The sequence below is a fragment of the Eucyclogobius newberryi genome, unplaced genomic scaffold, assembly GCF_026437365.1.
Source record: "Eucyclogobius newberryi isolate DKJ021-1_F unplaced genomic scaffold, fEucNew1.0.hap1 SCAF_19, whole genome shotgun sequence".
NCBI classification, from domain to species: domain Eukaryota; kingdom Metazoa; phylum Chordata; class Actinopteri; order Gobiiformes; family Gobiidae; genus Eucyclogobius; species Eucyclogobius newberryi.
The window spans coordinates 10117904-10145668 of NW_027315823.1; the positions used below are offsets into that span (position 1 = coordinate 10117904).

General features: G+C 46.4%; 1 pseudogene; it reads right to left on the reverse strand.

Moving 5' to 3' along the window:
* Positions 1-27313, reverse strand: LOC140366288 (inter-alpha-trypsin inhibitor heavy chain H3-like; annotated as a pseudogene).
* Between the last annotated feature and the right edge of the window lie 452 nt (positions 27314-27765).

The window sequence follows — 27765 nt, forward strand, 5'->3', positions numbered from 1 at the left end:
CCTTAACCTTAACCTTAACCCGGCGCGGTCAAATAGCCCAGCAGTTTCAGGAGCCACGGCACAAAATAGCCTAGCAGTTTCGGACGCGCGCCGCGGCTCTGTAGACACTCCCAAAAATAAAACTGATTGATCATGATATCAGATTTAAAAACATATGTAAACAGCTTTCAACATTTATTTGATAGCATTCTGCTTCAAACTTAGTGGGGCAAGTGATTTTGCAGCAAAGAGTCTGTAGACCAGTCCGTTACATGATTTGCACAGCCCTTCTGTTGAGTAGAAGTCTGCAGCTCTGTCGCAGGACCAAACTGGCATAAACAATTGAACACAAAAATATTTTAGATTCAGTACCAAATGTTTTAACAGTGCCCAGCCCCAAAGAAACAGCGATCCGTTTTACACCTTACCGGTAAATACAGATTCAGTTTTCCTAACGACTTCAATTCTGCGCCGTAATCCCGGTCAGACCCTGGACGTTCTCAAAAAGTCTTGGCACAATGTAGTCAGAGGCTGCTCCGTCGATGAGCCCCGTCCCATTGCCTCCCACAAACCAGCAGCCGGTGCTTTTCCCAGACGTGGTGTCCTGGCTGAAGTCCTTCTGCCAGTGTCTGCAAGTCCCAAAAAAACACTGTCACCATCAGCGCGGTGACGTCAGTGACGGTGGGAAAAAGGTTTGCCTCACACTCACCTGGTCACGCTGACTTTCCGTCCTTTCACAGACATGGTACTCTCTCCTGGATCCCGCCGTGTCAGCTCAAAACTTACTCCATGGTAAAACTGACCTAAAGTGGAAAAGAAGAGATGCTTTTACTTTACCACAACTCGTTTACCTTTATCCCTGGACACAGATATTAGTAATACGTTCAAGTACTGTCTAATTAGCCAAACTCAAAGAACAGTATGGCCCTATATTTTTCGTATATTTACTTTCCACAAATGACTGAATAATTTAGACTTAATTTGTCATTGCGTTTTATTTTTGTGGTATGGTTAAGGGCACTTGATGTCTCACCCAGCAGACCATGAACTGCAGGCGACAAGCGATGACTGTCCAGATTGTAGAAGCCCAAGTAACTTTGCCGGTCATGGCGTCTCTTCCAGACCTTTGTATGTTTAATGACCATAAACTTGACTGCGTGCCTTAGTTTCACTGTCAGGCTGCCGTCTTCTGTCAGTTTGAGCTCCAGACTGGAGGGTGGAGGAGACACAAATTGAACGGAACATCAACCAAATCCAAATTCTTATCAACGTGGGAAGTTTGGGTCACTCACTTGGGCCCTTCGAGAGTGGATGTGTTGGACCAGAGCAAGTGAACGTGTTCCCCATCCTGGGTCACGTGATGTCCCGAGTGCTCACCTCCAGCCTCACCCCCAGTGACTCATGGGTAATGCCAAAACGACCAAAGTACGTTTTCATGTTCCCGCTGACGTTCTTCCCTATGATCTCTCCATTGACAACGAATCCTGAAAATGGCAAGCAATAATAATTACCCAAACGAAAAATTATAAACCAATATAAGAATTGTCTTAAGGTTGTGCAGTTAAAAAAATTATATTACAGGTCATTTTTATACAACGTGAATTAACACAGTTGTAACAAAACTATTTGACATTGTGAAATTCCTGCTTTAAAAACAGAAAGTAGCCAGTTTGCATTCATTGTTAACTGGGAAAAGAGCAGGATGTAGCAAAACTTGTGACCCCATGTAGCTGGGATATGATATAATTCTGTGTCTGAATAGTGGCATTTATCTGATAAGCTCAGTAAAATAATGTTGACCTGATTCAGGATCTCGCACTAGGTTGAAAATGGTTCCTGGCTTATTGTCGATGTTAAAGCACAGAGCATCGTCTCTTTCGGGCAGCTGGATCATGAAGTGTGGGTCTCCATCAGCTGCATAGAACGAAGCAAACATCACGCACTTTCTTATGCTAGTACACACTTAACGGTTTTAACACACACTTCCAAAACGTTATCAATGCCAGTAAATAATACAGTAGATTAGAAAAGAAAGCACGGCTAATATTAAAAATGTAAGATTCTACCATCTGCTCGCCCTCCTCCTCCCCCCCTGGAGCCCCGAGCAGGCGAATGTGCAGCGGTGGAGCAGCGAGCAGGCGACTGTGCAGCGGTGGAGCCCCGAGCAGGCGAATGTGCAGTGGTGGAGCCCCGAGCAGGCGACTGTGCAGCGGTGGAGCCCCGAGCAGGCGAATGTGCAGCGGTGGAGCCCCGAGCAGGCGAATGTGCAGCGGTAGAGCCCCGAGTCCTCTCAGCTTGTTGTCTCTGATCTATAAAACAAAAGACAGATTTTCCATTTGATGTTTAACTCGTCACAGCAAATCATCTGTGCTTAAGTGTATAATCTGTGTAGTTTTGTTGCAAAGAGGTAGATCTATGAACATAAAGTTCCATTATATCAAATTCTATAGTTTCGTACCCTCAGTCAGTTTATCTGCCACAAGTGTGCTGTCGCGTTTGTCCTCCGTTTGGGGCTTGGTGACGACCATTGAAGTGAAAGGAGTGACAAAGCTGTATTTCAGAGACATGTTCAGGGCCTTTTCTTTGTTCTCCTCCTTCTCCAGCGCAGTGCCAATGTCACTGATAGCACAAATGATTGTAATGTAATTACAGTGGTTTGCAAACGTGTTCCTTCTCCTGGAACTTTCCTGCATTTTGTCACATCACGACCAGAGACATGAAATGGAAAAGTGCAACATACAAAGGTATTTTGCTAATTGCTGTGAGAAGGTAATTGTTGAAAGATTGAATGTTGAAATGCAAGAGGTAGAGGGCACAGAAGTTTGTTAAGAGAATGTTTGGGAGCAAACAGCATCATGAAGTCCAAGAACAAACCAGACGGGTCAGGGGTGAAGTTGGGAGAAGTTTAAAGCAGGGTTAGGTTATAAAATGATTTCCCAAGCTCTGAACATCTCATGGACTTCTGTTCAATCCATCATCTTGAAATGGAAAGAGTGAGACACAACGACAAACATACCAGGACATGGCCATTCACTAAAACTCACAGGCAGAACTAGAGAACTCGAGAGCTCTGATCAGAGATGCAGCTGACAGGCCCAAGGGAACTCCACAGCTCCACAACCACAGCTGGAAAGGAATCTGTCCACAGGACGACTATTAATCCTGCACTACACAAATCTGGACTTTATGGGAGAACGAGAAGAAGCATTGAAGGTGCTCTGGTCAGATCAGACTGGAATTGAACTTTTTGGTGGAGTAAAACTAACTCAGCACATGACTCTGAACACACCATCCTGTCAAACATGGTGGTGCAGCATCATGCTGTGGGCTGCGTTTGTTCAGCAGGAACAGGGAAAACCTGTTGGCCTCTTAAAAGACTTGAGACTAGGGCAGAGGTTCAGCTTCAGCAGGACAACAGTCCTAAACATAAAGCCAGAGCTACAATGGAAGTGGTTAAAACAAAACATATTTATGTGTTAGAAAAACGGCCCAGTCAAAGTTTCTGTGGCAAGATTTGAAAACTGCTGTTCACAAACGCTCATCAAATCTGACTGAGCTTTAGTTTTGCAAAGAAGAACGGGCAAAAATGTCAGTCTGTTGGTGAGCAAAGCTGGTAGAGACAAACCTCAGAACACTTACAGCTGAAATGGCAGAGAAAGGCGGTTTCAGAAAGTATTGACTTTTTTTATAAAAAGAAAAATCTTGTATGACTTTCCTTCCACTTCACACTCGTGTCCAATTTGTTTTGCTCTTTCACAAAAGAAATTCCATAAAATGTTCGTGGTCGTGATGTGACAAAATGTGGAAAGGTTCCAGGAGTAGGAATACTTTTGAAACTTATATGTAGTACAGTATTACAAAATAAAGTAATTAAACCTCTTTTCCAGAATCTGCTGGATGGTGAGATAGGCCCACAGCCGCTCTGTGAAGTTTCCAAAGACGTATTCCTCGTCTGGGAAGATCACGCCCCAATCCCCAACATTAACCTGACCTTGGACCTGAAAGTCGTTACTGGGCTGAAAAACAACATTTACAATACTAATTATAATTATGGTCTAGAAATGTATTTGTTAGCGATATATAATAAATAAAGTCTCCCTGACAATTAATTATACAATTACATTTTTTATAGAGAATACCAACTATTATGTATTATTATTATTATTATTATTATTATTATTATTATTATGTGTATTGATTTGTTTCTTTCATGCTTAAGTAATTCTGTATTTTTCACCTATCACTTATATATATTCAAAAACTCAGACTCCGGGTCATACATGTGGGGTTCAGTACTGTCAAGTGGCCAACAATAAAAACATGTAAATGCCAATACGAATGAACAAAATGTAAAATCATAATCAAAACCCCCCAAAAAGCATAATGTATCTTCTTAAAACAGATTTTAGTGGTATGCAGTATAATGTCAAATTAGATTTTTAAATGATTTTCTCACCCTCAAGGAACCAATTTCATACATTTTACAAAGACAAAATGACAGTACTTTACTCATTACTATATCATTTGTAATTCATGTCTTACCCCTTGGGCAAACACCTCCACCAAGAAGTTATTGACATTGTTGTCAGACAGTCTGCCAGCTACAACAATCTCTGAACCATTGAATAAGTGTCTGAAGTGGTTTTGAGTCATCGCTACATTGTCAGAATATTTCAGACCCACGTCTAACAGCAGCGGCTTTGAAACTTCTCCATAGAATCCCAGAAACACATTTCAAATATCATGTACATGTTTAATTTCATTGGCATTGTGTGTTTCGGTGTGAGGTACCTGAACTTGAACAGCGGCATCGGAGCCCACAAAGATCCTCCGCGCAAGTCCTAAATTCTCCCTTGCCATTACATCCAGGAAAGAATAATCCACATCGTTCCCAAAACCAAGACAAAATAGTGACATGTTTCCAGCGATGGTCGCCTTAATATTTTTCTGTATCCCAGCAATGTCACTCACTCCTAGATACAAGCACAGGTACATATATTATATATAGATTATAAAAAATAACAACTTTTTGTAATGTTGTAAACAACATTACAAAAGGTTAAGAACTAAAATACAGTCTAAAGCACAACTAATGATGAACTTAGTTCTATCTTTCTTCAAACCACCTGTAAATATAGTATTGTGTGTGTTGAATGTGGGTATGTCTGACATGTGAAACTACACTGTTGTAAAGTATGAAGTATAATGTTTTGAACTGCAAATTATAGAGAAAAGCCCAAGAACTGGATAATTAGCACTAGCTATACATTCTGTATGCGTCGCATCAGCTGCTTTTTAACATGTGTAACTATATATGATTGCACTGTCCCCGTCAAATAAATAATAAATAATACATAAATAAATACATCTAAAACCATTCTTGATTACAGGATCCACTTACAGCCGCTGTCCCGTATACTCTTTACAAAACGCTGGGCATCAGTGATATTCGTTTGTGTGGCTTTGCTAAGGTAGTTTTTCCATTTTGTAATATCATTATCAAAAATGATCAAAGCAAAATGGTCCTCTTGATGGAGGTCATTCAAAATGAACCGGAGTGCATCTTTGGTCTGTTAAAACACAACACACAATATATGTTTTATACAATGAGATTACATCTATATGCACACAAAGTACAATGTTACCTGTTTCATCTTTAATCCACTCATTGAGCCGCTTCTGTCAATGACAAACACCACATTGACAGGGACTCTGAGAAGGTCCGGAGGGGCAAAGAAATGCACAAAGTAGCCATTGACAATCTGTAAGGAAGAGAACATGATACATTATTATTCTGATCCTTCTGTTTGGTCCAAGTATCAGTTTAAAGTGAAATATGTAACTTTCTGAGTGGAGGGCTCGCTACTTGCCCAATTGAATAAAAGCAGGATATATGTGCTTAATGCCATACTGTGGAACATTCTGGACAAGGTCAAATCATGATGGAGACAAGCAGGTGACGGACCATAACATCCCCCATAAAAGTTACATAGTGCACCTTTACGCACTGGTACTGAAAGTTCCTTCTACTGTGTTGTATATTTGCAACTTCAACTTTGCTATAGTTATGTAGAATATAGAGAGTTAAATGTCATGCAATACTGTATAGAATATAATAATGAAGCTTATGAGTGGTGTTAAGCCTAAATGTTTTATAAATAAATGGTCACTAAAATGATCACATAGAATAGGGTTAGGTTAACGTATAGTTAAGAATTCTATGGATAATATAGAGATATGGTCAAAAAAAATAAGAAATTAATTAAAAATAATAATAATAATAATAATAAATAATAATAAAAAAAATTATATTAAATTAAAGAAAAAAAAAATAGAATGCACAATTACCAGTGTTTTACCTGAATTTCCCCCAAACCCTTTTCTCGTTTAACATCATATTTTATGATGAAATCTCCATCAATTATTGAGCCCTCACATTCTGGACAAGTTCTCTGCTGCTCCACTGTTGGTGAGAAAGAAACACGTGCCTGCACAAATGCACATATTTGATTTACACTTTACCTACTACTGTATGCTTGGCCAATTCAACAGCTTCCTGGTGTTACCTTTTTGTCAGTGACAGTTTTCTCCACCAGAGAGAGCAGGTCATTGGACAGGAAAGTTGCTTCTGCCTCAACAAAAGCTAGGCCCTGAGGCTCAAAGATGTTTGCCACAATCTGTGTAGTGAAGAATGTGGCTTCAGTCGTCATGAAAAAGCCTGACTGATAAAATAGTCACTTCACCTTAAACTCTCGGACCACGTGCTTGGGTTTAACTTGTGTCAGGATCTCATACTGGTCGAGTTTTCTTTGTAGAAGTTCCTCGTAGGTCAATGTAAACACAACACCACTGGACGCTGCAATGTTGACAGACACTGAAAACGTCTCCATCTTCCTCCCTGACGCCCTGCAAAAGTCCCAGGAGCATCATTGCACTGTGGAGCCGCTTTGCACTGTGGAGCATCATTGCACTGTGGAGCATCATTGCACTGTGGAGCATCATTGCACTGTGGAGCATCAATGCACTGTGGAGCATCATTGCACTGTGGAGCCGCTTTGCACTGTGGAGCATCATTGCACTGTGGAGCATCATTGCACTGTGGAGCATCAATGCACTGTGGAGCATCAATGCACTGTGGAGCATCATTGCACTGTGGAGCTGCTTTGCACTGTGGAGCCGCTTTGCACTGTGGAGCATCATTGCACTGTGGAGCCGCTTTGCACTGTGGAGCATCATTGCACTGTGGAGCTGCTTTGCACTGTGGAGCCGCTTTGCACTGTGGAGCATCATTGCACTGTGGAGCTGCTTTGCACTGTGGAGCCGCTTTGCACTGTGGAGCATTATTGCACTGTGGAGCATCATTGCACTGTGGAGCATCATTGCACTGTGGAGCATCATTGCACAGTGGAAGAGCATCATTGCACAGTGGACTATCATTGCACTGTGGACTATCATTGCACTGTGGAGCATCATTGCACTGTGGAGCATCATTGCACTGTGGAGCATCATTTGCACTGTGGAGCATAATTTGCACTGTGAAGCATCATTGCACTGTGAAGCATCATTGCACTGTGGAGCATCATTGCACTGTGGAAGAGCATCATTTGCACTGTGGAGCATCATTGCACTGTGGAGCATCATTGCACTGTGGAAGAGCATCATTGCACTGTGGAAGAGCATCATTTGCACTGTGGAGCATTATTGCACTGTAGAGCATCATTGCACTGTAGAGCATTATTGCACTGTGGAGCATCATTGCACTGTGGAAGAGCATCATTGCACTGTGGAAGAGCATCATTTGCACTGTAGAGCATTATTGCACTGTGGAGCATCATTGCACTGTGGAGCATTATTGCACTGTAGAGCATCATTGCACTGTAGAGCATCATTGCACTGTGGAGCATCATTGCACTGTGGAGCATTATTGCACTGTGGAGCATTATTGCACTGTGGAGCATCATTGCACTGTGGAGCATTATTGCACTGTAGAGCATCATTGCACTGTAGAGCATTATTGCACTGTGGAGCATCATTGCACTGTGGAGCATCATTGCACTGTGGAGCATTATTGCACTGTAGAGCATTATTGCACTGTAGAGCATCATTGCACTGTAGAGCATTATTGCATTGTGGAGCATCATTGCACTGTGGAGCATCATTGCACTGTAGAGCATCATTGCACTGTGGAGCATTATTGCACTGTGGAGCATTATTGCACTGTGGAGCATTATTGCACTGTAGAGCATTATTGCACTGTGGCACAGGTGAAGATGGCGTGCCACACAGTAAAAACACTTACTTGACTAAACCAGCCGTCTGTCCGGATGAAACGGCTTGGTCGTACTGTTTCTTTGCTTTTTCCTTCTCTTTAACAGCCCCCACATAGTCTTCACCATCTATTTCCCTGCACAGTCAAATATCAAACTCAAATTCAAACACACAGGTTGCACAGAGCCGTGGACACATGAAGAAAACAGTGCAATTCAACAATCTGTATCATCTGTAATGTAGCAGTGTTCAAAATGAATGAGAAACAGTGGCTGTGGGATTAATTGAGTTTAAAATCTATTCATATACAAAGATGTACTTGTAAATACAATTCATTCACATCTGTTCAGAATCGAATGGGCTACATAGGCTTTTAAAAAACATTAACTCTATCTATACTTTCTATGCACTTGGATATACCAGTCATCTTTACCAGAGAGCAATGTTCACATTGTGTTTAGGAGCAACTTCTGTTTAATCAACTATAACCCAAACTATTTTAAAATCTGGACAAGAGAAAAACGAGAAAGCCTTTTGTTATTTTGCAGTACACAGGGCAAATTAAGACTCAAACTTTGCCACGTTCACAATTCCACTGGCCCAAATAAAGCTTGTGAAACCTCCAAATGTAAACACAAAGTCATATAATTAGAAACAAGCAAGAGGGGCCGAACTGACATGCTGAAGTTGGTAATGAACGCCGTCTTGGGGAGCTCCACCTCAAAGAAGATCTCCTGAGAGCTGTTGGCCTTGTTCAGGGCCTTGGACGAGGTGACCGTGCAGTCCACCGTCACGCTGTACACCTCCACTGTCTGGCAAAAAGACAACGGAATGATAATAACGACATTAGATTGCATACACAGTGAGCAGACTGACACATAATGCAGTTAAAGCATTAATACTGAGACAAGTAACGAGACAAAAAGCATTGCAACAATAAGTGTGGTCAGGGAGGAAATGGTGAGCAGCAAATGTCAAGCACCATGTGGAAGCAATCGGAAACATAAATGTTTAGTAGAGGCTAAACCCAAAATATTCAGCCACAGTAAAACAAAAAGCAGCAACCAGGATTCTCATGTGCAAAATGGTGAAGCTGTTTTTCGAGTATTTGTGTCCATCATATGGTTTCTTACGCCCACAGGTCCAAGTCTTCTTTCCTGTAAAAAAGCATGTATATACAAGAGGGTACAAGAGCGTGGGGAAAGTGTAAGCAATGCCCCTGTCTTAGTCTAATGACGTTTAACGCAGCATTAGTTGAAAGATAATTCCACACTGGTAAATACTTATTGGCTCGAGGCATTCCATCAACTCGGGCATTTTTGACCCCCTGAACATTGATGAATGTCACACATGGGGGCATAGGTCACACATGGGGGCATAGGTCACACATGGGGGCATAGGTCACACATGGGGGCATAGGTCACACATGGGGTCATAGGTCACACATGGGGACATAGACGCGATCGGCTCGGCCCGAACTCCAATAAAATGGAGCTTGCGAGAACGCCCGTCACAACAGTGCCGACTAGTTCAAAAAAGAAAAAACATGAAACTCTTTGGCCTAGACTCATGAAACTTGGGACAGTGGTAGAGCCACCTTTGACCTCTGACCTTTGAGGAGTAAAACACACCTGGCAGTAGGGATGCATACCTAAACCCACGTTCAGGTTCAAGTCCGGATTCGAATCCAGAGGTTTAGGTTCAGGTTCGGACCTAATGAGTCCGGCTGAACTCATGCCATTTTTGAATAATGTTATAACAGCATAACACAAGCTACTTGGCTAAATTAAGTTGAAGACACATGAACAAGGACTTAACTGCAGACTGAAATAAACTCAATTTATCTAAAATATAAGCTCCAATTAATGAATCCAGCAATTAAACAATATTACTTTGACTTAGTATTTGCTTAGATGTATAAATATGTATATTGCACAATAACCCACCTAAATAAATGCTACATCACACCACAACATAAGTTATTTCATTCATATTGTAGCGACCCTAGTCTCTAGTGCGCGTGCGCGGTCTCTGGGGCGGAGCTAAGAGCGGCTCAGGAGACGAGGTAGTTTCTGATGTTCCTGTTCCATCACCATGGTTACGGCCAACAGTAACCAACTCTGTTCAAGAAATAAAGTAACAACTTGTGAGCACTAAACCAGCATTACTGACCTGAGCGAGAAGTTACAATATTTACACCCAAACCACAACCACCCGCTCCTTTAACAAGCGTCTTAAACTAACTCACTCACGGAGTGGCACAAGCGGCGACGCACGCGGCGGCTTAAAACGCTTCAAATGAGCCAGCGATCTTCCCGAAGGTTCGGTCTCTCGCGTCTTTAAACTTATTGCGCCGGCTTCAACTTCTGCCACGCGGAAGACGCGTGCGTCGCTGATGGCTCCAGGCGCGCCATTGACAGCGATGTCAGCGTTTACGTCTTTTCTAGCGCGAATTTCGCGATCTATGGAAGGTTTCAGATGGTTTAGATTCTAGAACGTAAAGGATATAGAATGTGAGTGGTAGATTTTTTATGAGTCCAGAACCGAATCACCGTGGTTTCGTTTTTTTTGGACCTGAACCGAAACGTTTTTACAAGTCCGGATCCGGTCCGTCGTAGCGGTACACATCCCTAACTGGCAGCATCGCTCTATGATAAACAGGAAGTCAGCCATGTTGAATCATTGTGGCACCGCCACGTTTGACTTTTTTTTTTTTTTTTCAAAATAGTACTTGTCCTAGGTTTTTTGTCCAGTCGAGCTCAAAACAACACTTTTTGCATCTAAAGACATTGAAATTAAATAAATATTCAAAAGAATGTTGATATTCTTTACGGTCTCCACGTAACACGCCCTCAAAAAAGGCTTAATTTCCGTTTTTTCAAGGACAAGTCACGCCTAATGGAAATGATCTACGGAGCTCATATTTCACTCTCTAATGCATTTTTATGGTCTGATTGGAAATAAATACCTATGTAACAAATTTACTCTATAGCGCCCCCTACCCATTGTGTGAAAAACTCAACATTGTCTGATTTATTCGAAACTCATGGTTTATATTCTCCTCGAGACGCCATGAAAAAAGTGCATTGCAGATATTGTGTATTTTTCACTATTGGCCAGCAGGGGCGCAATTAATGCATTCACTTCTTCTACCCCTTTCTCTTCACCCTTTACACTGCAGACTTCAGACATGACACGGACAGCTGTGTCCTGCAGAAGTTCTCTGATGACTCTGCCATCATCGGACTCATCACGGACGGCGATGATGCGGAGTACAGAGGACTGGCGCAGGACTTTGTGGACTGGTGTCAGCGGAACCACCTCCTCATCAACACAGGGAAGACTAAGGAGATGGTGGTGGATTTCCGCAGACGCCACCCCACTGCCCCCGCACCAGTGAACATCCAGGGAAGGGACATTGAGAGAGTGGACTCATACAAGTACCTGGGTGTTCATCTGAACCACAAACTGGACTGGACTCATAACACAGACGCACTGTACAGGAAGAGCCAGAGTCGGCTCTACCTCCTGAGGAGACTCAGGTCTTTTGGAGTGACAGGGCCACTCCTGAAGACCTTCTATGACTCTGTGGTGGCATCAGCCCTCCTGTATGGTGTGGCCTGCTGGAGCAGCAGCATCACAGAGAGGGAGAGGAAGAGACTGGACAAAGTCATCAAGAAGTCCAGCTCCGTCCTGGGCTGTGCTCTGGACTCGGTGCAGGAGGTGGGGGACAGAAGGGTCCTGGCTAAATTCACATCTATGCTGGACCATGAGTGTCACCCCCTGCAGGACATTCTGTCCACTCTGGAGAGCAGCTTCAGTGAGAGACTGATCCACCCTCGCTGTGTGAAGGAGAGGTTTCGCAGGTCTTTCCTTCCTGCTGCTGTCAGACTTTATAACAAACACTGTTAGTACTGAACACTCGCAATACTGACCTAACCATGTGCAATTCCGTCATATGTGCAATTACTGTCGTGATTCATGTACAATTACTGTGAAATTCATGTGCAATCCATGTGCCGTCGTGACACATATTCATGTGCAATTACTGTCATGATCACATGCAATGGTATTTATGCATTTATTTATTTATTTTTATCTTTATTATTTTTTCCCCTCCATCCCTTGTTGGGTTTTGTCTATGGGAGTTTTTGTTTATAGGAGATCTTCTACTGAAAGTGTTTTTTCAGACTTCCTATAAGTGATCTGTTCTTTTCCTCTGTATCTACCTCTGTATCTTCCTGCGTTGCATCAATGAAATTTCCCCATGTGGGACAATAAAGGAATATCTTTTCTTATATTTTGATGGGACATTTCCCGTTGTTGTTGTTGTTGTTGTTGTTGTTGTTGTTGTTGTTGTTGTTGTTGTTGTTGTTGTTGTTGTTGTTGTTGTTGTTGTTGTTGTTGTTGTTGTTGTTGTTGTTGTTGTTGTTGTTGTTGTTGTTGTTGTTGTTGTTGTTGTTGTTGTTGTTGTTGTTGTTGTTGTTGTTGTTGTTGTTGTTGTTGTTGTTGTTGTTGTTGTTGTTGTTGTATGGCGGTTGGCATCCAAGTGTTGCATTACCGCCAGACTTTATTGTTGTTGTTTTATGGCGGTTGGCATCCAAGTGTTGCATTACCGCCAGACTTTATTCCTCAGACTTTGTCGTAGTCCTCAGACTCTGTTGTTGTTGTTGTTGTTGTTTTATGGCGGTTGGCATCCGAGTGTTGCATTACCGCCAGACTTTATTCCTCTGTTGTAGTCCGTAAAAGTACTCCTTCCTTTGCTTTGGTGTTACAAAGCCCATGAGGTCATGATATGTCTTTGTGACTAGAATAGTTGTTGTTGTTTCAGAGACCAACCGGCTTTATTCCAGGGAGACTCTTCTTCATCTTCCTCTCCTTCTTTGACGTTCGGTGCTTCCACCGTACAGCTTTATTCTTTAGGCTTCATTCTATAGGCTTTAATATGTCCACTGATGTCGCTGCTTGGTAGCCGTGCGTCTACGAGACTGGGCGAGGACAGGAGACCACCCCCACCCCCATCTCGTCACTCTGATCACTCTGACTCCTCACAAGCAGACCCCCATCACTCCGACTCCCATTTAGCGCCTTTAGCCTGTTTTCTATATCTGCCCAATCAAGCTCCTTTGTTCCAAGGAATCTCCCTGCAGCTTTAGCAATGATCCTGATCCTTTCAGTTCTGCTTTGAGTCTGAGCAGCACAGTTTACAACATCCACCATAAAGAGTACAAAATCCTCTCTATCCACAACCAGGGTATTCTCATTAATTCTGGAACCTGCACACTTGGGACCTCCACTCTTGAAACCTTCACACTTCTTGGGAGCCACGCTGGCCTTTCTCATTTCGCCCTGGCTGGGAGCAGCGCTGGCTCCCCTCTCTGTATTTACTCTAAACTCGTTACTTGAAACTTTCTTGACTGCATCTGCATAGGATATACCTTGAGAGACCTTTATTTTCTGCACCTCAGCAGCTCTTTTGCTAAACCTGCATCCCCTGAAGGCAGAGCTATGTTCTTCCCCACAGTTACAGCACTTCAGTTTTGCTCCCACGTCACACTTCCCATACTCGTGGTTTCCTGCACATTTACCACATCTTTGCTTCCCTCTACAGACCGCTGCAATATGCCCAAAGCGCTGGCACTTAAAGCAACGCAGGGGCGGCGGAACATATGGCCTGACGCTATAGCACATGTACCCAATGAACACCTTACTAGGCAGGCACCTCCCTTCAAGTGTTACCATTACCGACAAGCTGTCACATCTTACCCCAAACCGGGTCACCTTCAAACGCCTAGCGTCCACCACCGTAACTCCAGTCAAATTCTCCTTAACTTCATCCACAGACGTCGCCGTAGGGACACCTACGATAACTCCTCTGACCGTGTTTCTTTCAGCATCAGACACAAGAATGTCCTTTCCACCCAGACGTTTAGTTCCAATCGCCTTCCGTTGCTGAGCCGCGTCCTTGCACACGACCAGCAGCGAGCCATCTCTAAGGACACTCGCACTCTTGATCACTCCCACAGCTACAGTTAGGCTCTTTGACAATGCCACTGAATTCCACTCCTTAAAGGATGCACTATCCTGTGCAAGCTTTATGATCACCTTACAGTCTCTGCTCTCACCCCGGATATCAATAGCTTCAGCCTCATCCTGCTGCTCAGTCCCAGAACCCTCGGACGAGCTAAGGGACTTTTTACGTTTCCGGGCACGTGCAGGCAGAAAAGGCTGCTCCTCCACGCCGTCCAGAACGTCTTCCATCCCCGATCCACTCTCCTCCGCCATCTCCCGTCTCTCCAGACCGGGTGTTGAGCAAGGTCTCCTCACAGTGTAGCCAGACTTTATTCCTCAGACTTTGTCGTAGTCCTCAGACTCTGTCGTAGTCCGTAAAAGTACTCCTTCCATTGCTTTGGTGTTACAAAGCCCATGAGGTCATGATATGTCTTTGTGACTAGAATAGTTGTTGTTGTTTCAGAGACCAACCGGCTTTATACACCCGGTCTGGAGAGACGGGAGATGGCGGAGGAGAGTGGATCGGGGATGGAAGACGTTCTGGACGGCGTGGAGGAGCAGCCTTTTCTGCCTGCACGTGCCCGGAAACGTAAAAAGTCCCTTAGCTCGTCCGAGGGTTCTGGGAATGAGCAGCAGGATGAGGCTGAGGCTATTGATATCCGGGGTGAGAGCAGAGACTGTAAGGTGATCATAAAGCTTGCACAGGATAGTGCATCCTTTAAGGAGTGGAATTCAGTGGCATTGTCAAAGAGCCTAACTGTAGCTGTGGGAGTGATCAAGAGTGTGAGTGTCCTTAGAGATGGCTCGCTGCTGGTCGTATGCAAGGACGCGGCTCAGCAACGGAAGGCGATTGGAACTAAACGTCTGGGTGGAAAGGACATTCTTGTGTCTGATGCTGAAAGAAACACGGTCAGAGGAGTTATCGTAGGTGTCCCTACGGCGACGTCTGTGGATGAAGTTAAGGAGAATTTGACTGGAGTTACGGTGGTGGACGCTAGGCGTTTGAAGGTGACCCGGTTTGGGGTAAGATGTGACAGCTTGTCGGTAATGGTAACACTTGAAGGGAGGTGCCTGCCTAGTAAGGTGTTCATTGGGTACATGTGCTATAGCGTCAGGCCATATGTTCCGCCGCCCCTGCGTTGCTTTAAGTGCCAGCGCTTTGGGCATATTGCAGCGGTCTGTAGAGGGAAGCAAAGATGTGGTAAATGTGCAGGAGACCACGAGTATGGGAAGTGTGACGTGGGTGCAAAACTGAAGTGCTGTAACTGTGGGGAAGAACATAGCTCTGCCTTCAGGGGATGCAGGTTTAGCAAAAGAGCTGCTGAGGTGCAGAAAATAAAGGTCTCTCAAGGTATATCCTATGTGGATGCAGTCAAGAAAGTTTCAAGTAACGAGTTTAGAGTAAATACAGAGAGGGGAGCCAGCGCTGCTCCCAGCCAGGGCGAAATGAGAAAGGCCAGCGTGGCTCCCAAGAAGTGTGAAGGTTTCAAGAGTGGAGGTCCCAAGTGTGCAGGTTCCAGAATTAATGAGAATACCCTGGTTGTGGATAGAGAGGATTTTGTACTCTTTATGGTGGATGTTGTAAACTGTGCTGCTCAGACTCAAAGCAGAACTGAAAGGATCAGGATCATTGCTAAAGCTGCAGGGAGATTCCTTGGAACAAAGGAGCTTGATTGGGCAGATATAGAAAACAGGCTAAAGGCGCTAAATGGGAGTCGGAGTGATGGGGGTCTGCTTGTGGGGAGTCAGAGTGATCAGAGTGACGAGATGGGGGTGGGGGTGGTCTCTTGTCCTCGCCCAGTCTCGTAGACGCACGGCTACCAAGCAGCGACATCAGTGGACATATTAAAGCCTATAGAATGAAGCCTAAAGAATAAAGCTGTACGGTGGAAGCACCGAACGTCAAAGAAGGAGAGGAAGATGAAGAAGAGTCTCCCTGGAATAAAGCCGGTTGGTCTCTGAAACAACAACAACTACAGAGTCTGAGGATAAAGTCTGGCAAAGTCTGAGGAATAAAGTCTGGCGGTAATGCAACACTTGGATGCCAACCGCCATAAAACAACAACAACAACAACAACAACAACAACTATTCTAGTCACAAAGACATATCATGACCTCATGGGCTTTGTAACACCAAAGCAATGGAAGGAGTACTTTTACGGACTACGACAAAGTCTGAGGAATAAAGTCTGGCGGTAATGCAACACTTGGATGCCAACCGCCATAAAAAAAACAACAACAACAACAACAACAACATCAACAACCGGCTTTATTCCAGGGAGACTCTTCTTCATCTTCCTTTCCTTCTTTGACGTTCGGTGCTTCCACCGTACAGCTTTATTCTTCAGGCTTCATTCTATAGGCTTTAATATGTCCACTGATGTCGCTGCTTGGTAGCCGTGCGTCTACGAGACTGGGCGAGGACAGGAGACCACCCCCACCCCCATCTCGTCACTCTGATCACTCTGACTCCCCACAAGCAGACCCCCATCACTCCGACTCCCATTTAGCGCCTTTAGCCTGTTTTCTATATCTGCCCAATCAAGCTCCTTTGTTCCAAGGAATCTCCCTGCAGCTTTAGCAATGATCCTGATCCTTTCAGTTCTGCTTTGAGTCTGAGCAGCACAGTTTACAACATCCACCATAAAGAGTACAAAATCCTCTCTATCCACAACCAGGGTATTCTCATTAATTCTGGAACCTGCACACTTGGGACCTCCACTCTTGAAACCTTCACACTTCTTGGGAGCCACGCTGGCCTTTCTCATTTCGCCCTGGCTGGGAGCAGCGCTGGCTCCTCTCTCTGTATTTACTCTAAACTCGTTACTTGAAACTTTCTTGACTGCATCTGCATAGGATATATCTTGAGAGACCTTTATTTTCTGCACCTCAGCAGCTCTTTTGCTAAACCTGCATCCCCCGTAGGGAGAGCTATGTTCTTCCCCACAGTTACAGCACTTCAGTTTTGCACCCACGTCACACTTCCCATACTCATGATCTCCTGCACATTTACCACACCTTTGCCTCCCTCTACAGACCGCTGCAATATGCCCAAAGCGCTGGCACTTAAAGCAACGCAGGGGCGGCGGAACATATGGCCTGACGCTATAGCACATGTACCCAATGAACACCTTACTAGGCAGGCACCTCCCTTCAAGTGTTACCATTACCGACAAGCTGTCACATCTTACCCCAAACCGGGTCACCTTCAAACGCCTAGCGTCCACCACCGTAACTCCAGTCAAATTCTCCTTAACTTCATCCACAGACGTGGCCGTAGGGACACCTACGATAACTCCTCTGACCGTGTTTCTTTCAGCATTAGACACAAGAATGTCCTTTCCACCCAGACGTTTAGTTCCAATCGCCTTCCGTTGCTGAGCCGCGTCCTTGCACACGACCAGCAGCGAGCCATCTCTAAGGACACTCGCACTCTTGATCACTCCCACAGCTACAGTTAGGCTCTTTGACAATGTTGTTGTTGTTGTTGTTGTTGTTGTTTTATGGCGGTTGGCATCCGAGTGTTGCATTACCGCCAGACTTTATTCCTCAGACGTTTCGCAGTCCTCAGACTCTGTCGTAGTCCGTAAAAGTACTCCTCCCATTGCTTTGGCGTTACAAATCCCATGAGGTCATGATGTGTTTTTGTGACTAGAATAGTTGTTGTGTCAGAGACCAACCGGCCTTATTCCAGGGAGACTCTTCTTCACCTTCCTCGCCCTCTTTGAGGTTCGGTGCTTTGGAAGTACAAAGCCCATGAGATCATGGGACGTCTTTGTTGTTTTACAAAGCCCATGAGGTCATGGGACGTCTTTGTCGTTTTATCCTTTAGAAGTCCTTCTTCCATCACTTTGGCGTTTCTAGGCCCATGAAGTCCAAGCGCGTTAGAACATCCTCTTGCTCCTCATCCTTGGCTCAGTCTCCAACACCCCCCACCTCTATAAACGTTTACCCAGCCGTGTGCTACATAAGTAAGCAACCACAGCCTGACACAAACCCTGTGACTGGATCGCCAGAACGTTCCGCAGATTGAACTCCCGCCCATTATTCCGAAACCACAAGGCCAACCCGGCCCTTTCCCTATCATAAGCCTCACAGCAAATCAGCACATGCTCGACAGTCTCTGGCACCCGACAGTGACCACACAGACCGGTCGGATGTTTGCCTATCCTACTCAGTGACCAATTGAGTCCAGTATGGCCAATCCTCATGCGGGCAAAGGCCCTTTCCTCCCACGCGTCCCTGCCCATAGACCCGCAAGGACCCACACTACCCTGTATGTGATAGAGATGCCGTCCAGTAACACAGTGGCTCCAAAATTCCTGCCAAAGGCCGACCACATGACTCTTGATAACGGGCTTGATTTCAGACTTGCCCAACTCAACCGCCACATCAATTGATGGCCGCCGAAGGGAACGTTTAGCCAGTGCATCAGCCATTTCGTTACCATCCACCCCCACATGCGCAGGGACCCAAATGAAGGAAACCCTCACATCCTTCCTGGACAGGGAGAGCATCAAACAGAAGATGCCATTCAACACATCCTGTCTGCAATCCGATTTCCCAGATTTAATGCTTTGCAATGCAGAAAGGCTGTCAGAGGCCACCACAATGCCGCAACACTGCAAAGCAGATTCCGCCCATTCCAACGCCAACCGTATCGCTATAAGTTCCGACGTGAAAACAGAAAGGCGATCTGTCAACCTCTTCTTGACCGCTAGCCCCAGGTCAGGCACAAAATAAGCGGCGCCAGTACGCCCACTCTCAGGATCCCTAGACCCGTCGGTATAAATAAACACATCACCTGAGTGCTTATCGATGAGCGCTTGAACGGCAAACTGCGGTGCCCTCCCAGCGACTCCTCTAAGCTTGCCATGCAAGCTAACATCAACAGGAGCCGGGACAAACTTCCACGGAGCTATAGCAGACAAAGCCACCGACGGGCTCACACGCAGATCACCAACCCCCGCAAGCCGCGCCTTCGCATTTCCTACCTGGCTGAAAACCATACCGCCAGCCTCACTCTGCCCCCCATCAACCCTGAGAAAGTCCCTCACCGGGTGAGAGCTCGTATGACCTTGCACATTCACCCAGTAAGCCAACAGAAGTTCTAGCCTCCGGAGCCGTAACGGCAATTCCCCCAACTCAACCTGCAGCGCCGAGACAGGGGAGGTCCTAAAAGCCCTACAGCAGATGCGCAAGGCCTGGGCTTGCTCCACATCAAGCTTCTTTAAGTTAGTCTCAGCCGCAGACATGTAGGCTATACAGCCATAATCAATAGCCGCCCTCATGACGGCCCGATAAATACCCAGGAGCGACCTTCTGCTGGCCCCCCAGTCCTGGCCGGATAGACAACGAAGCAAGTTATTCACCCTTTTGCATTTACCACTGACCTCATCAATGTGCCGACGCCAACCAAGCCTCTCGTCAAAGGTGACCCCCAAGAACCTCACCTCACTGACCTGTTCGAGCACCTGCCCATGCAGTCGAAGGGAGACGTCCCTATGCCCATTGAAGAAACAGATCACTTGAGACTTCCGTACGGACAGTTTAAACCCCCACTTCAGGGTCCACTGCTCCACCTGCTGTATTGCCCTTTGCAGTTTCGCCTCGTAAAACCGGAGATTCCTCCCTCTCACCCATAGAGCGCCATCGTCAGCATAAAGGCTCCTCCCAACAGACCCATCCACGTCGTCAAAGATGTCCTTAATCATAACATTGAACAAGATAGGGCTACACACACTCCCCTGCGGGATCCCATTCTCCACCCCATAGACCCCAGAGTAAGCAGCACCCACTCTGGTTTGGATACGCCGGCCAGACAGAAAGCTCCGGACCCAGTTAAACAGTTTACCCTTCACACCACACTTCCGCAGCTTAATGAGGAGCCCATCCTTCCAAACCATATCGTACGCCTTCTCCACATCAAAGAGCACCGCAATAACCTTTTCTTTCTGAGCCCTGGCCAGCTGGATATCAGATTCCAAACACAACACGGAATCCATGGTGTTCCTGCCCCTACGGAAACCACTCTGGTGCGCGGGAAGCAAACCCTGACTCTCCAAGAAGTAATCCAACCGCTCGGTAACCATGCGCTCCATCGTTTTCCCGAGCTGCGACGTCAAGGCAATCGGCCTATAACTTGAAGGGTCAGACGCTGGCCTACCCGGCTTCAGAACCGGCACCACCGTAGACTGTTTCCACGCAGATGGAACACAACCTGAATCCCAAACACGGTTGAAAAGACCCAGGACTAGCCCAAGCGTGTCATCAGTCAAATGAGAGAGCATGTCATAGCACACCTCATCTTTACCCGGGGCTGTCTGTTTCGCCTTAGAAAGTGCTCTCCTTAGCTCAAACAAACTAACCGGAAGGTCAAGGTCATCTTGAGTCGAAGGCTGGTGCCCAATCAGCTCAGAATTCTGGGCCAAAGTACTCTCCCTGTAGTGCCTTTCCGCAGGTGAGGGATTGTCAGAGCTGTGCACCGACACAAAGGTGCTGGCCAACAGTTCAGCTTTGTCAACGTCGCTGACTGCTTCAACACCATTCAGTATTAGGACCGGGGTCCCATGACGGCGCTCAACCCCATGCATCCGCTTAATCATCCCCCAAACATCCCCGAGACGCGTTTCTCTCCCAATTTTGGAACGATACCGCCTCCAATAGGCACTCTTGGCCGTTCTCACAGTTTTCCGCACAACAGCGCGGGCCCTCTTGTAGTCAATGAGGGCACCCTCAGTGTGGGCAACCCTTAGCCGGCGAAACGCCGCATTTCTCGCCCTAACAGCATGACCACATGCTTCAGTCCACCACGGCACCCGCTTCCTATGTCCACTACCACCACTCTTAGGAATCGTGCCTACCGCTGACTGCGTGATGAGCGAGACAATTGCACTATTGAGATCATCCACCTGAGTCAATCCTCCTTCCTGCAGAGCCCTAGAACCATCATCAGCTTTCCTCAGGAAAGCCCCCCAGTTCGCCCTTGCCAACTGCCACCTCTGGATCCTCGTCCCCCTGACCACACAGCTCCAAAAGCCAATCACGGTGCGGACTAGATAGTGATCGCTACCAAAAGAAAGATTACCAAGAACCTCCCAACTACAAACACCAGCTAACTCCTTGGACACAAGTGTAAGATCTATTGCACTTTCCGCACCGGTCCCCATATCATAGCGGGTCCCACCCCCATCATTCAGACAAACCAACTCCCTTTGATTGATAAAACCCTCTACCACCTGCCCATACCTATCGGTACCACTACCGCCCCACAAAGCGCTATGCGCATTAAAATCCCCACACCACACGGCCTTTCCCCGAACATCCTTACCGATACTATGTAAGGACTCTAACGTTAACTCACCACACGGATTATAAAGGTTAACCACAGTAACAGCTTCACCACCCAGCCAGACCCTCACCGCCAGGGCCTCCGGCGCTTTACTCACACTGACAACAACGTAATTTAGGTCATCTCGGACAAACACAGCCACACCTCCGCCTCTACCCTGCTCCCTATCATAAAGGCCGGTGCAGTGCCACCCGGTTGGTCTCTGAAACAACAACCACACTTGTAACAACAACAACAACAACAACAATACCTCGTGCACTTGGATGCCAACTGCCATAAAAAACAACAACGACAACAGTTTGGATATTACGGCAACATAGAGGAACGCCTCGGTCCGTATGACGGGGAAGAAGAGGAAGCGTGACCTGGTCGGTGACGATATGAACAGCGGGGAGGACTCCCCTGGAGCCACTGATCCTGTGCAGCGTAGGGCGTCTTCTTGCTCGTCTATGGAGGGCTCTCTCAGTGAGGAGCAGGGCGGGGGGGTTGCAGATGTCGGGGATGTGAGTTCAGAGTGTAAGGTGTTCATAAAGCTCGCGCAGGATAATGCGTCCTTTAAGGGGTGGGATCCGATGGCGTTGACAAGGAGCCTGACTGTAGCTGTGGGAGTGGTCAAGCATGCGAGTGTCCTTAGGGATGGCTCGCTGCTGGTCGTGTGCAAGGACGTGGCTCAGCAAAGGAAGGCAATTGAAGCTAAGTGTCTGGGGGGGAAGGACATTCTTGTGTCTGATGCTGTAAGAGGCACGGTCAGGGGAGTTATAGTAGGCGTCCCTACGACGACATCTGTGGATGACATAAAGGAGAATTTGACTGGAGCTAAGGTGGTGGATGCTAGGCGGTTGAAGATGACCCGGGATGGGGTAAGGTGTGACAGCCTGTCGATAATGATTAGATTTGAAGGTGGGATCCTGCCTCTTGTGGTGTGCGTTGGGTACATGCGCTATGGCGTACGCCCATATGTTCTGCCGCCCCTGCGTTGCTTCAAGTGCCAGCGCTTTGGGCATATTGCAGCGGTCTGTAGAGGGAAGCAGAAGTGTGGTAAATGTGCAGGAGACCACGAGTATGGGAAGTGTGACGACGGAGCAAAACTCAAGTGCTGTAACTGTGGGGGAGAGCATAGCTCTGCCTACGGGGGATGCGTGTTCAGCAAGAGGGCTGCTGAGGTGCAAAAAGTTAGAGCCTCTCAAGGCATATCCTACGCGGATGCGGTCAAGAAGGTGTCTGGTAGTCAGGTGACGGTGGATGCAGTGGGGGCTGCCAGTGCTGCTGGTGTCCTAGGCGACAGGGGAGGGGGCAGCGTTGCCCACGGCCAGGGGGAGGTCCCCACTGGGATGCCTGTGAGTGTGGCTTCCACGGGCAGAGGCCCTGTGGGTGCGGAGGATGTACTGGTTGTGAAGAGGAAAGATTTCTTCCTCTTTATAGTGGAAGTGATTAACTGTACTGGGCAAACCAAGAAGAGATCCGAAAAGACTAAGATCATCGCTAAGGCTGCAGGGAAGTACTTTGGAGCTGGGGGCCCCGAGTGGACGGAGATAGAGGATGCGCTGCGGGAGGGCGCCCTGCCCCATTCTGGCAGTGGGAGTGGGGGGGCTCCCGATGCGCCGTCAGGTTCCGGGGGCTCATAATGGCGGTGGTTGTCTTGCAATGGAATGCGCGTAGTCTTCGTGCTAATGGCCAGGAATTTAAGCATTTTGTCTCTACCTTGTTGAACAAGCGTCACGTTATGTGCGTGCAGGAGACTTGGTTACGACCTAGGTGGGGTTTTGGGATACAAGGGTATGTGTGTGTTAGGAATGATAGGGAGCAGGGTAGAGGCGGCCACTGAATTCCACTCCTTAAAGGATGCACTATCCTGTGCAAGCTTTATGATCACCTTACAGTCTCTGCTCTCACCCCGGATATCAATAGCTTCAGCCTCATCCTGCTGCTCATTCCCAGAACCCTCGGACGAGCTAAGGGACTTTTTACGTTTCCGGGCACGTGCAGGCAGAAAAGGCTGCTCCTCCACGCCGTCCAGAACGTCTTCCATCCCCGATCCACTCTCCTCCGCCATCTCCCGTCTCTCCAGACCGGGTGTTGAGCAAGGCCTCCTCACAGTTTTGTACAATATTGTTGTTTTATGGCGGTTGACATCCGAGTGTTGCATTACCGCCAGACTTTATTCCTTAGACTTTGTCGTAGTCCTAAAAGTTCTTCTTCCAGTGCCTTGACTTCCAGTGCTTTCATGGGACATTTCCTCTCGCGCCGCAGTCTTAGCATTAGTATTATTCTTTAGACTTTATTCTTTAGACTTTATTCTTTAGACTTTATTCTATAGACTTAATTCTTTAAGCTTTATTCTTTAAGCTTTATTCTTTAGACTAATTATTTTGACTTTATTCTTTAAGCTTTATTCTTTAGACTAATTCTTTTGACTTTATTGTTGTTGTTGTTGTTGTTGTTTTATGGCGGTTGGCATCCGAGTGTTGCATTACCGCCAGACTTTATTCCTCAGACGTTTCGTAGTCCTCAGACTCTGTCGTAGTCCGTAAAAGTACTCCTCCCATTGCTTTGGCGTTACAAAGCCCATGAGGTCATGATGTGTTTTTGTGACTAGAATAGTTGTTGTGTCAGAGACCAACCGGCTTTATTCCAGGGAGACTCTTCTTCACCTTCCTCGCCCTCTTTGACGTTTCAGAGACCAACCGGCTTTATTCCAGGGAGACTCTTCTTCATCTTCCTCTCCTTCTTTGACGTTCGGTGCTTCCACCGTACAGCTTTATTCTTCAGGCTTCATTCTATAGGCTTTAATATGTCCACTGATGTCGCCGCTTGGTAGCCGTGCGTCTACGAGACTGGGCGAGGACAGGAGTCCACCCCCACCCCCATCTCGTCACTCTGATCACTCTGACTCCCCACAAGCAGACCCCCATCACTCCGACTCCCATTTAGCGCCTTTAGCCTGTTTTCTATATCTGCCCAATCAAGCTCCTTTGTTCCAAGGAATCTCCCTGCAGCTTTAGCATTGATCCTGATCCTTTCAGTTCTGCTTTGAGTCTGAGCAGCACAGTTTACAACATTCACCATAAAGAGTACAAAATCCTCTCTATCCACAACCAGGGTATTCTCATTAATTCTGGAACCTGCACACTTGGGACCTCCACTCTTGAAACCTTCACACTTCTTGGGAGCCACGCTGGCCTTTCTCATTTCGCCCTGGCTGGGAGCAGCGCTGGCTCCTCTCTCTGTATTTACTCTAAACTCGTTACTTGAAACTTTCTTGACTGCATCTGCATAGGATATACCTTGAGAGACCTTTATTTTCTGCACCTCAGCAGCTCTTTTGCTAAACCTGCATCCCCGTAGGCAGAGCTATGTTCTTCCCCACAGTTACAGCACTTCAGTTTTGCTCCCACGTCACACTTCCCATACTCATGATCTCCTGCACATTTACCACACCTTTGCCTCCCTCTACAGACCGCTGCAATATGCCCAAAGCGCTGGCACTTAAAGCAACACAGGGGCGGCGGAACATATGGCCTGACGCTATAGCACATGTACCCAATGAACACCTTACTAGGCAGGCACCTCCCTTCAAGTGTTACCATTACCGACAAGCTGTCACATCTTACCCCAAACCGGGTCACCTTCAAACGCCTAGCGTCCACCACCGTAACTCCAGTCAAATTCTCCTTAACTTCATCCACAGACGTCGCCGTAGGGACACCTACGATAACTCCTCTGACCGTGTTTCTTTCAGCATCAGACACAAGAATGTCCTTTCCACCCAGACGTTTAGTTCCAATCGCCTTCCGTTGCTGAGCCGCGTCCTTGCACACAACCAGCAGCGAGCCATCTCTAAGGACACTCGCACTCTTGATCACTCCCACAGCTACAGTTAGGCTCTTTGACAATGCCACTGAATTCCACTCCTTAAAGGATGCACTATCCTGTGCAAGCTTTATGATCACCTTACAGTCTCTGCTCTCACCCCGGACATCAATAGCTTCAGCCTCATCCTGCTGCTCATTCCCAGAACCCTCGGACGAGCTAAGGGACTTTTTACGTTTCCGGGCACGTGCAGGCAGAAAAGGCTGCTCCTCCACGCCGTCCAGAACGTCTTCCATCCCCGATCCACTCTCCTCCGCCATCTCCCGTCTCCCCAGACCGGGTGTTGAGCAAGGTCTCCTCACAGTTGTATTCTTTCTGCCACAACTCGGGTATTTTTGACTCCCTGAACATCAATGAAAAGTCACGGGTCACCGAGGCTCTCTCTTTTTCTCCCTGCTCAGGTCTGCATTCAGCACAATCTTGCAATTTGTCAGGACAAACTACTATTTGAAACGCAAACTACGTAATCATCAACTGTGTATTACTGAGCTTTGTTTGGTATGCCGCAAAACGCAGCAGAAAACATGGATGGGCGGGAAGGCGGTCGCACGGGAGGCGAGAGCCATCATCGCTGCTACAGCGGCTTTAATTATGACTAGACTTGTGTAACTATGGGAACTCTTGTGGCAGTGGCATTAACAATAGATTCAAAGCATGTATCAGCTTGTCAATGGCTCAAGCTTGTATTCACAGTGGTTCCAAAGAATTATCACGAATGCTGCATAATGTATATATAAATTAAATAATATATTTGAAAATGAATACGGTTTCTGCAAAATATGCATTAATACAATTGATACTGATAAAATGTATGTTGTTTTTAATGCAGACGTTTGTGGGGTTGCCAATGTTAAGTAATAATTTGTAAATTAGGGGACATTAAGAGACAAAACTTCACTCCCCATTGTCACAACCTCAGTCAAGCTTTAGTTGTTTCTTCATAGGTCAATCCCCTTCTGTGCCACTACAGCCAATCAGAGAGCAGACCCTCTCACTCTCTCCTGCTCTTCACCAATTACTGATTTCATTCCCCTGGCCTGCCCCACCCATTTCCCTCTGTTTTTTGCCAGATTGTCTTGTCTGACCGGTTATCCAGGTTATGATTCTGCCGGTTTCTGTTTTGACCTGCCTTTTTTGACTTTGGACCATCTTTCTTTTGCATGCCCCATTCTGGATTTGTTTGCTACGCGTTACGACCTTGTTTTGATCTTTGCTGGTAATAAATGCCCCTATTCTACATCTGAACTGTTTCCTGTGTCGTGCATTTGGGTTCTTGCCTGCCGTTTTGTGACTCCTGACACCCATTAAAATCTTTTGAACGTTCTCATTTCTGAGAGAGTACACACAGTATTGTAACTAAAGTAAACATATCTTATGGATGGAGAAAAATCCAAATGTTGCAACATAAACACGAAGCTGGAGACCATGAATAGGTCCTTTCTTGGGAGGCATTATGCAACTAGGAGAGCTCAGCCTGCAAAGAGGAGCAATCCTTAATAGCCTTGGACAAATTACTTGGCAAACGTTAATTTTCAAAAGGAATTGATGTTCCACGTTTTACCAACTATTGAGTTGCAAGAAGGACCCATATACATTTATATAAGAAATCACAAGAAGATAATCATACACAGTAACTCTCACAGCCAATAGACTCTCCTTAAATCGGGCTCAAAGTATTGCATTCAGCTCGAGTTTGATTTATGTGATGTGCACGTACTGTACCTGCGTTTGAACATCTCTCCGGACGATACGACCATAACCACTCCGGGTGTGAAGAGCTCCTGAGAGCCCGAGACTCCAGCAGAACAGCCACGATAGAGCCGCGGTCCACATCGCATCCACTGCTACTGTCCCGATGGCGTGGGGAAAACTTTGAAGGGAATTTAAAGCATGTGGACTCAATCCTCAACCCATCCGTGCCCCACTGCAGAGCCACGCCGCCCCCCTGCGTCCGCCCGCGCGCGTCTGTTCCAGTAAACTGCGCGCTTCTGGGAAAACACATTCCCATGAGGACCAAAAACGTGTTCACGCACAATTATTCCCATTTCGCTGTGAGAGGGAATCATTGTGAAAGTTTTAGATCAGGGCGAGTTTAGGTCCTATTTCGGGCAAGAGCAAACATTGATTATTATAGCACGAGGCGTTTGTTGATGGGATAAGGTTGCCATGGACAAGGACAGGACAGTTGAAGCTGCACAGATGTTACAGGACACGTCTTGTTTTTATCATTTAGCAGACAATGTTCATGTGTCATTTAGTCAAAAATCACAACACAAGCACTCAAA